Below are 12,961 nucleotides of genomic sequence, written 5' to 3'. Positions count from 1 at the left end.
CTGATAGATATCGCTATATGATTCGCTATCTTATATGTATTACTTGTATATAAGTTAAGAATATCTTGTATAATATTACTTTTTGGTAAACTTTTTTTCTATTGATTCTATAATTCTTCTTTTATTTAGTGTACATAAGGATGAATTATTTTAATTAGCTAATATTTTGTGTTTTTTTTCATACTCTATGGTTCTGTTTGGTGGTAGCGTTTGAGTAGCGGTTAGCGTTGACCAGTTAAAATACTACTAGAAAAAAATTTGAGAGTGTTTGGTAAGATGGCGATTCTAGTAGCGGTTAGTGATTGAGGTAACGCTTAGATAGCTTTTCTCAAACGTTAAAAATAGTAGCGTTTAGAAGTAGTGGGTAACGTTTGGCAAAATTTTGCTACTTTTTAAATAATATTTATATGAATTTTGATATATTTCATTATTGCAACCACTAATTTTGCCAAACACTCATACTTTCAACCGTTACTTTGACACCTAACCTCTACCCACTACTAATTGACTACTACTCGCTACCTTAACAGCTACCTGCTACTCGACCGCTAAAAGCTATCCGCTACCGCTACTTTTGCCGAACAGAAGCTATGTAATGGGAAAATATATGCATCTAATATAAGTTGAAAAGCAGTATATGTGTGCAGAATATTGTTCATGTATGACCTTAAGACTTGTTTGGTTGTGTGTAGGAATTGCAATCTGAAAAGTGTTTGGTTAACTAAGAAAAGTGAAAATTTTCATGGGAAGTTCCATTTACCTGGGCCCCCTAGGTAATTCAGTTCCTCCATTTTGTTGGAAGTTCCTATGAATTTGTCAACCAAATACCATGAGGTAATGTTTGGATTCAAGTATTTAATTCAAATCTGGAAATTGAAATCTGTAATTTCAATTACTTATATCTAATTCCAAATTAACTTGGAGTTTCAAATAAATCATTTCAAGTTTACTTGGTATGACCATCTCCACTTAATTACCAAGACTAGCTATTATCTATTTTCTCTCTCCTCTCTTACATTTCCCCTTCCCATTCTCTCTCCTCCTCTACTATTCATCCTAAATCCCCAAATTATCGACCAAAAATATGGAAAAATTAGGTCTCTAGATCTGCAAGTCTTCCGATTTCTTCTTTTGTTAAACTCAATTTTTTTTTCCAGATTTTAGTTTATCAATTTTGAGATTATGCTGCCATTGTTGGAAGGTGAAGGTGGCATCTATGAAGGTTGCCGATGTGATGGAGGTCATTTATAGTGGATAAGAGAGAGAAAGTTAGCTATTATTAATGGTGACTAAAGATCGAGTAGTCGGCAACCGTTTTACATTATTAGGGAAAGTCATAATGTGGGAGATAAGTAGAATGGTTCAAAGAATTTGAAATGACATCAATTGATATTGAATTTCAAATTCTATAAACTAAAATTGATTATTGAAGGCTAGAATTTCAGTCAAATCCAAATGCAAATTCTCATAATTCCCAAACAGGTTATTTGGGACAAATCCATCATTTGAAATGAAATGATGGTTTCCAAACAAGCCATGAAAGAATTTCAAATCTTAGGAATTCCAACTTCCCATGTTTTATTTTGTCAACCAATAACACCTTAGTTTCCTTGATAAATCTTGTAGTATTATTTTCCGAAAGGTAATCACACACAATCTTAATTCTTGGAATTGTTTGATTATTAATTATTGTTTGTATTTATTGTATATGGTTTGATTGGATTTGAGTATCGTATTATTTTTGTTGTTTATAATTGATTATGTTGATATTCTATGGATTTTAATGTTGTTGCTCTAGGAAATATTATCATTGAGGTTTTAGGCGGGTTACTAGTAGCATATTGAGTTGAGAATTGAATATATTCGGGTACTAGTATTATTGCCCTAAGAGTAGAGATATTTATGAATTGAATTGTTATATCACTTGGAAACATGTGCCATGATAGAGACATTATCTATTAGTTTATGAATGATTATTTGATCGAAGAATGAGATCAAAAGGTTGAACATTATTGTTTTGTTCTTGGTTTGAGACTCGACGTTATAGATTTTAGTCATTGGCATATTGGTAAGGAGATAATAATCATAAGTTAAGAATGAGGTACAATCTTAATTTTTTTTATGGTCCCCTACAGTGGGATCTGGCCGTATGATGTTCATGGTTTTACAATGTGTTTTTCTAGCTATTGAGAATATTCAAGTTTTTATACTTGTTGATTTATTTATTTGAATTACCCATGTTCAAGGCTAGGCATAAAACAAAAAGTGTGGCACACTTGTGGGATAAATGAATTAATTGAGTAAATCTCCGTATTACTATTCGTGGTTAAGTGTACAAAGGTTATTTCCATATTACAACGTGTAATGTAGTTTTGAATTAGTACATTGTTTAAGTAGCTAATTATATTGATTATTCTATTGTTCTTTGTATTTTGATCAATGGTGATTACTCAACATTTTGATGACGTGTGTATTGTTTTGTTGTACTGTGTTTGCGACCATGCCTTTTTCTTATGGTGGCCCTACAATGATCTATTTTGGAATTTGTCCTTAATGGTGAGCATTCAATATTGTAATAAGTTAATTGAGTGATCGTAGCTAAAGGAGCTCAAGTGTTTCGATTAGTTGTTATAACGAGTTTGTAAAGTTGTAAAAATAGCTCATCACTTAGTTTTATTAAGTTGTATAGTTGAGATTTTGTAAGCCTTAACACTTGACCGGTTGTCGAGTGTGGCGGTGGTACCTCCGATTTAGGTTTATGCTTCCACAATTTTATTTAAATGTTTTTTTTTTATTTTCCTATAATTCTTATTTATTTTTAATTAGTAACTTGAGGGTGTTACCACTACCTCACGATGGTAGCAACGGTAACTACAACCGTGACCTGGTGACCAACAATGCCTGTGTAGGCTGTCATGGTGGTGGTGGTTGGTCTTGGATACTACTCTTATTGTTGGTGGTCGGCTGCTCACTCCTTCTCACTTTTCAGTTTTTTTTTCAAACTTTTAAGGAAAAATTACTCAAAATAAAGCGACCATGGCCTCATACGCCCAAAATAATCCCAACTTTTGATAATTTTTTAATAATTCGACCTTTATACCCAATCTCCTCCTAATGATCTCAAGGACCAGTTACCTAATAAATAGGTAATTGTTTTTTGGTTTAAAGTACATGTGTCACTACATATATAATTTGTCTAAAATTTTAAATTGAAAAAATTGATTTTTAAAAAATAATGGCAGCCACCCAACCACTCCCTCCCTAACCCCCATCCACCGAGAGATCAGAGCAGTTATTGTGAGATCGGAATATCAATCATGAGATTGGAGCTCGTGTCGCCATCATGCTATTGTGGGTGGTTTGGGCGGCTGAAATTGGGGCGGGGAAGGTGAGGGAATTTGAACTCGAGCCGAGGGATGAAGAGTGAGGCCGAAATCGGGACAGGGAAGGGGAAGGGGAAGGGGAGAGGTGTCAAAATCGAGACCAAGAACGGGACAGGGGGCCGAAATCGAGACGATGGGGTTTTTGAGGGTGGGGGTGGTTTTATGGCTCGTTAGTGGTTTAAACGCTGCTTGGGTTTGGTTGGGGGAGGGAAGCGGGTAACTGGTTCAAGGGAGGGGAATCAGGCATGGTGCCAGTCCCGGTGCTAGGGTTGGGGGCCTTAGTGGCCAGAGCCACGAGGTAGGGGAGTTAGGGCCGGCGGGGAAGGGTGGCTTGGGCTGGTGGGTGGATTTTTTTATAAAAAAAATTCTCTACAAAAATTTCGTTGTTTTTAAATAATTTTTTTTAACAAATCACAAGTCAACACGTGTCAAGTAACGTTATAACAAGTTTCATGAGCATATGAGACCATTTTGAGCGAGTTGCCTATAAAGGTCTGATTATTAAAAAATACTCCCTCCGTTTTAAAATACTTGCTCCACTTTCCATTTCCGGCCGTTTTTAAAAACTTGCACCATTTCCTTATTTGGAAAGCTTTTACAATATTTAATTCATTTCTCTCAACAAGTGGACCTAACATAAATCATACAATATTTTATTAATTTTATATTCTCTCTCATCCAATTTTCTCAACTATGTACTTTTACTTTTGTATTTTTTTATTCTTCCATCTACCCCACTACCTCCATATTTAATATTTTCTCCAATTTCTCCTAAAACTCGGCGCATGGAGAAATGGATCAAGTATTAAAAAAACGGAGGGAGTAATCGAAAGGTGGAATTATTTTGGGCGGATGAGGCAAATGTCGGATTATTTCAGGCAATTTTCCCAACCTAATTAATTAAATTGCTTACTTGCTTTAAAATAATTTAGCTTCCCATCAAGGTTAATTGTTTGGAATACTTATAGGATATAAATTATGGTAAAAATCTCCTTAAATTAAAATAAGAACTTGAGAAACTTAAAATATTTTTGAGAATAAGATATATTAGCTTTACTTAAAAATTCTCTTCTAAAATATTCACTAAATAAATTGTTCACCTTATTCCTTAAAATAATCATATTATTTAGGATATTATTATAGATTTTTCCTCCATTCTACTTAATAATATATATGTAATAATTTAATAAATTTACTCAAGATATTTATTAAGTACTTATACAATATACTTCTATAATACCAATGATATGTCCATTTTATATAATGAAGTCTTTATTAGTAGTGTTTTTGGCTTTTTCGGGCCACTTTTATTACTAATTTGTGTTTTCTAGTGTTTTCGTAGTTTTAGTTGTATTTTACAGGAAATTGCACTCTTGGAGCATTTTCCCGGGCTTTATGGATCAACTACGGAAGCTAGAAGGACACGACCACTTTTGGTGCCCAGGATCGGTGAGAGCCGGTGATTAAGGGCTCGGTAATTGTGATCCCGAGGTATTCGGACTGAGTGTTCAAGATCCGAAGAGGAAATCCGGATTGGGCTGAGAAATCAAGCCCAATCAAAGTCCGAGCCTCAAAATGGAGCAAGGGCCCGATCGGGCAACCACTAGCACGATCGGGCGCGGCGCTCTAAGTGCTGTACGTGGCTTATGGCGCGCTCGATCGTGCGAGCCTCTAGCACGATCGGGCGACGCTGATGGGAAGGAACGCGAAGAAAAAGGCGGGCCCGATCGGGCGGCCCTTCGCCCGATCGGGCGCGTGTTTTTATGTAGCCCGATTAGTTTAGTTTTAATTTTGTTTTAGAAAACGTTTAAGTACGATTTTTGTACAGATTTTTAGATGACCTTCTTTCTTAGACTTTCTCTCTCTACTTAGAATTTTTCTCTCTCTTAAATTCTCTTTCAACTTTTGTTCTTAATTCTTCCATTAATTCCATATTTCCTTTTGGTAACAATTTCTTCTCTTTTAATTTCAACTATTTTATTTACTTCTTTGATTATGCTATTATTTATTTATTTGATTAGTTTAGTTATGATGATGTGTGAGTAGTCTAATTTCTAGGGTTTATGGGGATCTAATAAATGATATGAAGGGGTAATTTTGTGATTGTTAATTTTCAATGCTTGGTTGATTTCCTATTGATTGTTTTAAAGCTATGCAATTAGGTTTGGCCAGATTTAATTGTATGAGTTTAGCAATATTAATTCGAGATTCGACAGATGAGAATTGATATTTAGGCTTAGTTTCAATAGGTGGATTAATTTATAAATGGTTAAGTCGAGATTCGACAGATGAGATTTAATACCGGTAAATTAACTCTGTGATTATAATACGTAGCGAAAGCCCTTTATAATCTGATTAACCAATGCTTGATGATTGCTTATTATGAATTGCCTTGAAATATTGTTTATTAGTGAACCTATGCCCTAGGCCTTTAATATTTGATTTTCTCCCTACTTTATTCCTTTCGACTTTATTCTCTGTAGTTTAGATTTTATTCACAAAAATATTGGTTACTTAGATAATTTAGATTATAATAATTAATTAGGAGTAAAAAGACTTGTTTCCCTGTGGAGTTCGACCCTACTTCCCTATCTACTTTAGTTAGAGGATTTAGGTAATTATTTTTTATTAGGGGATACGACTTTACCCTGTCAACCAACTATACGTATTTATGCTATCAATGTACATACTTTTATACTATATAATTACTCTAAAATTACATGGTATTTCCAGTAACACGCCACTAAAAATGAAAAGAAAAAAAAAACTGTAGAAAGGTAAGCGATAAAATAAAGATATGAGCAACATGTGTGCTCTAGTCTTGGAGCAATCAATAACTATATACTAAACACACCAACAATGACACGTGTCATCTCCTGGTGTGTCCTTAGATTTTTTTTTTTTTAAAAAAAAAACTATTTAAGAAAAAAATATTTTTAAATATATAAAGTATTATATTAATTTCCTACAAAGTGGACGAAAAGATTTTGATGAATCTTTCCAAAATAAAACAGATTGAGAATCATAAACTTAAGCAAAAAAATTAAGTATAAATTCTTAAATCTTAACATAATTTGTTATGGACTATTTTTGGTAGGAAAGACATATTAGGTACTATGTACGTTTATTAAAACAAGATTATATATTTTTTTCTTGATTTTGTTTAAATTATGTAATAGAATGAAGCTACAAGCTTAAATAACGAAATGCGAATATCAAATCATCAAATGATACTTTATTTATTTATTTTTATTTCCTTGAATGATTTATGATTAGAATTTCAATCCATTAGTACTGTATAGATACTTCAATAATACATGCCAAGAACAACACATATTGATTATTCTTAGTGTCCTTTTTCTGGTCTTTTTTTTTTTTTTTTTTTTTTTTTTTTTTTGTAGATTTTCAATATTCAATTGATATGAATATAACATATGCAAGTTAAAAAAATATAATACAGTGTTACTTTTAAAAATAGTTATTAAAAATTATCGTGCATGGCACGGGACCTAACCTAGTTTAGCATCTATATCAATCTTTACGTATGGGCTTGTGGCCATACATATGTGTTGCACGTGCGTAATCTAGCTCAATTAAAAATCCCACCAATAGTGAAGAGTTTAAGAATACTGAGATGACCATAGAATATTACTGATGACCACAAAATGAATAAGAGAAAGAATATGGTGATGAAAACAACTGCTCAGTTTTTTCGTTCAAGCATTCTAAAGTTTCTTACAGCTTCTTATTACATAAATTAAATATACTACTGCACATATTGCAAAAACTTATTTAGAAAGATTCTACACTCCCTATATGATGTGGATTAAACCACATCTAGACGATAAATTAATGACCAAGAAAATAGAAGGGATACTGGCAATTCAGGTAAACTTAATTCAATAAGTTTTTATCTTTACGACTAAAACAATAAGAAAAGCAACGATTCGATTCACTAGAACTTACTTGATCTTAAATTTTTCATATTTTCATAAATTCAACTACGTTCTATGTTCTCAATAATAATGAAAACAAATATTTATAGGCATATGATCTATAATTATTTTAAAATATCTTATTAAAAAAAACTTTTCCTAATAATCTTTATCCAAAGTAAAGATTACTACTACTTAAAAGGTAAAATCACACGTCTACTAATGTAGATTAAAGGAAAAATATATTCTAAAGAAAATAGATCTAAACTAGAATGATGCTTGATCTGCATCACTAGAAAATTTTGCATACGTTAATGCCTCATATGATCCAAGGAAAATATGTATAGTTGATGATATATATTCTATCACATGACCCCAACAACGTAACATACACTAACTAATCACAAATTAATGCTTAAACACTCTGAATATCTTCATCAAACAGTCAACATAAATTATTTGGAATTATATTATTATAGAAACAAATGTTAACAAAAAAGGTTAAAAAGAGAAGGGTTATTTTAGAGGGGAAAAACAGCATTTATTGGTTTTAGTATTAAGTTATTGATAAAGATGTAAAATAAGCACCAATTTGTAGACACCTAAAAATGTCTCCCCATAACCAAACCCAATGATGAACAACATCTCACCGCCATTATTGGTTGGTTGAGTATTTAATATTTGTAGTACTTAAATCCGTATTCAATTCAATACATTTCATAAACCAACCCAAGCCTATTTTCCCAAACCATTACTTATTTTCCTCTTTTCGTGTCCACATCACAAAATCAAGCTAAACTAATTTAGTGGCCCTGTAATATTGATCCAAAAATTATTTTCTTAGATAATCCTTGAAATAAGCTTTCCAATGGTATATCATGAGCCCAATTCCGATTTAAAATGAAAAAGATATGAGCAAAACACTAAACTCGGCCTAAAACCGACACCCTTTTACTAAAACGTCCATATCTTTAAATCGACAAACCGTTTTTACCTAATTCTAATTGGGTTGGAAAGTGACTTGATAATATTTCCAACGATATATTATATGCTTTATTTTGAATTATGAATCATAAGTTATCATAATTTTAAAAACGCTTGAAAACAGGAAAAAACCGCAACACAGTATGAATACTGTGTCATGGTATTCCACGCCGTGTCTCGGTACACATACCCTGACACAGTAATAGGGTTTTGTCTTCGTGGAGCTTCAATTCTAGGGTTCCATACCTCACCCCTCGTATTTTCTCTATAAATACGATGTTGATTTCCTTAGTTTTGGGGCACCAAAAATCATTCTCTCTTCCTCTCTTATGCAACTAATCATTCTCTACTATCTCTCATATTCTAAGCCTTAAACCTATTATCCCAATTACACTATTCCTTTCCCTAAGTGTAGACACCTAAAAATGTCTCCCCAAAACCAAACCCGATGATGAACAAACTTCCACCGTCGTTAATGGTCAGGTTGAGTATTTAATCTTTGGAGTGCTTAATCCATATTTCAATCCCAATACATTTTATAAAACAACCCAATTCATAGCCCATTTCCCCAAATCATAACTTATTTTCCTCTTTTCGTATCTTTAAACCTAAAATAATTTAGTTCGTGTCCTTTAAAATCATTCATTTTGTGTCCTTTTTATAAAAATGTTTAGTCCAGTTTATTTTGGTCCATCATATGGGTCCAATGATTGAATAGTTGGATGGGGTTTGAAAAAATCTTTCCAACGATATACTATAAACCCAATTCCGAGTTATAACGAATAAGTTATGACCAAAATACTAAACTGAGCCCAAAACGAACCTAAGCCCACCTTACCTACGACCCAATGATCATATGGAGGGTCCAAAGAATTTAATCCCATTTCTAAAATAATTAGGATTAATTGGAAGCTTCTATAAGTTTCTAAAAAATCTTGATTATCCTTTTTGAAAAGATAAGGTTAAAGAGTTTAAAATTGAATAAACTTTTCTTTTTGAAAGTCCTAATTCTATTCGAATTGAAAGACGTTCAAAGATAGTCAGATATGATTTTCGTGCTTCATAGTTTTTATCCAAATCTTAGATTTTTGGATAGCCCTTGAAATTATATTTCCAATGATATATTATAATATCAATTCCGAGCTATAACGAAAAAGATATGAATAAAATATCAAACTCTATCCAAAATTGACACCGTCTCACTATTTCGGCCATATATTTATTTCTTCAAAATATTTTAATTCAATTCAAATTGGGTTATAAATTATAATTCAAGAGGTTTATAACAATATCTTATTTATCTTATTCCAATTTTTGGATCAAAAGATATGATAAAAACAAAAACCGCAAAAACTGCAGTGTCTATCGAGTTTTATTCCGATTTAATTCGAATATTATCTTTTTTTTTCGACCCTTCTTTTTTCTCTATAAATAGAGGTCATATTTTCCCTTTTTCAATCATCAACAAGCTTGATCACAAATTCATTCTCTTCTCCCTCTTTAGCCTAAACACTAGCCTCCCCATTCTTTCAATATTCCTTCCTTTAAGTACTCCAAGGAGTCCATACAATACCCAAAGTTCTATACTTAAACCAAGGCGTGAAAGGTATAATTAACTGCGGGTTCGGACCAAATCAAATATAATTTTTATTTATTTAATTGTTTCAATTTCATTTATTTTTATTCAAGTTACTATCAGTTTATTCATGATGTAGCAATTCAAGGAAGCGCGGAAAGTGAGTAATTATTCACTTGATTACTCTTATTTTTACTCTTATTGCTAGTATCATGATTAGGTTATTTTATATTTGATTTGACTAACACTAATATTGTTAAATTGCTTCCAATATTAATGTTTATTCTATTATTTATTTATGATCACCATATTGCATGTTTCAAGGGAATATGTAATTGAAAATCACGCCTAATAAGATAATTTGGACAACCGGTTTAGGTTCCTTTTTAATCTTGTTATCAATTAAAGTGATCATAAATTTTAGAATAATGTGTTGCATTAATGTTCAACCAATTTAGCCTAATAATAGTTTGGAGCGAATTGAATATTTTATTGGCATGCCTTTGAGATCGCAGTAATCACTTTTCACTATAAGAATCGAGTAGAGGCCAATACGGGCGAATCTGACTCCATGACCCACTTCGTACCATCATCCCCGAGCCTTCTTTAGTGAATCCAAACCATATGGAGTTAGTAATCTCATGGATTACGAATGGGGTGTAACCTTCACGGGTCAATCGTTGTTGCTTTTCGTTGTCCCTTTATTCGTGGTTGCCTTAAATGATCCGTGAACGGTTTACAAGTTCCTTAAATGATCCCTAATTTATTTGTCCCTAATCGTACACGTCAATTCCCACTTCCTAAGAGTGTCTAGCATATTCACAACATGCTTTTAACATAGGCGTACTTTGAGCGACGCCTACAATTTGGCGACTCCACTGGGGAGGATTCTTGGTTATTTATCGATTTGAGTGATCGATATTTAATTAAGATGAGTGGATGAGACTTGAAAGATTCTTGAATTGTATTCCAGCGATTTATTTGGCATTGTCACATATGCATGTGTATTTTAGATTACCTATTGTTATTTCAGATGATATACTACAAGAGGGGGGTGAATTGTAGTATTTTCCTAGTGCCTACTTTATGCGGAATATAAAACTGATTGCTGTTAGGAACTTAGACAATGCAAAGTGGATTATACGAGGAAACCATCCAGGGCCCAACTGGAAGTAAAACCTCGACCCTCCAAGGGATTTCAAACAAAAACCACTTCACTATAATAGGGCAAACACCAAGTTACAACCTATTAACACAAACCTTTATTCACAAGTTCCACACTTGCTACTCGATAGGACCCTATCCTACCCAACCTAAGTACCACACTTAGATTCACTTGTACTACCAAAGTACTACCCACTAGGCTTCACACTAGAAGCTCAATCGGCTTCACCCTAGTGAAGACACCTAAAAATGTCTCCCCAAAACCAAACCCAATGATGAACAACCTTTCACCGCCACTATTGGTCGGGTTTAGTATTTAATCCCGAGAGTGCTTACAAAATCGTATTTTATTAAATTCATATTTTTGAACAGTCCATGGATTAGTCTTGATGTTTGGTAAAAGCATATTTTTAATTTCAGCCCAAACTTATTAATTAATTTTAGCCCAAACCTTTTTTATTTTATTGTTTTATTATTTATTTTTGGCCCAAACCTTTTATTTATTTTTATTTAATTATTTTCTTATTTTACCCCAAATAATAATAAGTCAGAAAAGGCCCGGAATTATTAATCGGCACTTAAAATGCCGAAGGAAATTAGGGTTAAAAATGTATTTAGACGGAAAAACAGGCTGGAATTTCCCGCGCCACGGCAGGTACCTCCCGTGTCACGGGAATCCTTCCCGTCTGACGGTGGGTTTTACCGTGACACGGGATATTCCGTGTCTTTTCCGCGTAAACCCTTAACGCGTTTTCTATCCCGTTTTCTGAAAATTTCCCGCGTCACACCAAAAATGAACCGTGTCACGGGAAAGTGTGTCGTCTGACGGTGGAGCTTCCCGTTTCACGGTACAGTTTGCCGTGTCACGGGATACTTTTTTTAGGGTTTTTATCATTTTAGGGTTCCGTGTGCTCCCTCAGCACATTTTCCCTATAAATACCCCCTCATTTTTGAAGTACGGGGCACCGAGTAATTCTCTTATTTTATTTTCTCTCTTCTATGCTTTAGCCTAAACACTAGCCTACCCTTTTCTACTTCAAAATTCCTTCTTCAAGTACTCAAAGGAGTCCATATTTCACTCGTGGTTCCATCCTTAAGCCAAGACGTGAAAGGTAGAATTGTTTGAGGGTTTGGCCCCAAAATCAACTTTACTTTATTTAATTTAATTTAATTATTGCTTTATTGTTTTCTTGAAGTTACTAACTCCTTTATTATTTTGTAGTTGCGAACAAACAGAATCAAAGTAAGAGTCATGCTCCTTTTATTTTTATTATTTTTTTAACGATTTTATGTTGTTGGAATTGTGATTAAATTGGTTTTAATATTAATGTTGTTCTATTATATTTTTTATTGATCACCATATTGCATGTTTAAAGGGAATATGTAATTGAAAATCACGCTTAATAAGATAATTTGGACAAATGGTTTAAGATCCTTTTTAATCTTATTATTAATTGAAGTGATCACCAATATTTTAGAATTATGTGTGCATTAATATTAAACCAATTTAGTTAAATAATAGTTTGGAGCGAATTGAATTATTATTTGTATTCCTTTGAGATCATAGGAATGCTTTTCAATATAAGAATCGAGTAGAGGCCAATACGGGCGAATGTGACTCCATGACTCACTTCGTACCATCATCCCCGATCCTCCTTTCGTGGTTCCGAACCATATGGAGTTAGTAATCTCATGGATTATGAATGGGGTGTAACCTTCACGGGTCAATCGTTGTTGCCTATCGTTGTCCCTTATTGTGGTTGCCTTTTTATGATCCGTAAACGGTTTACAAGTTCCTTAAAAACTTGTTGGCGGCTCTCTACTTTTTTGTCCCTAATTGTTGATCCTAATCGTATATGTCAATTCCCACTTCCTATGAGTGCCAAGCATATTCACACATGCTTTAACGTAGGCGCACT

The sequence above is a fragment of the Chenopodium quinoa genome, unplaced genomic scaffold (assembly GCF_001683475.1).
Source record: "Chenopodium quinoa cultivar QQ74 unplaced genomic scaffold, ASM168347v1, whole genome shotgun sequence".
Lineage (NCBI taxonomy): Eukaryota > Viridiplantae > Streptophyta > Magnoliopsida > Caryophyllales > Amaranthaceae > Chenopodium > Chenopodium quinoa.
This window is presented reverse-complemented; position numbering follows the sequence as displayed.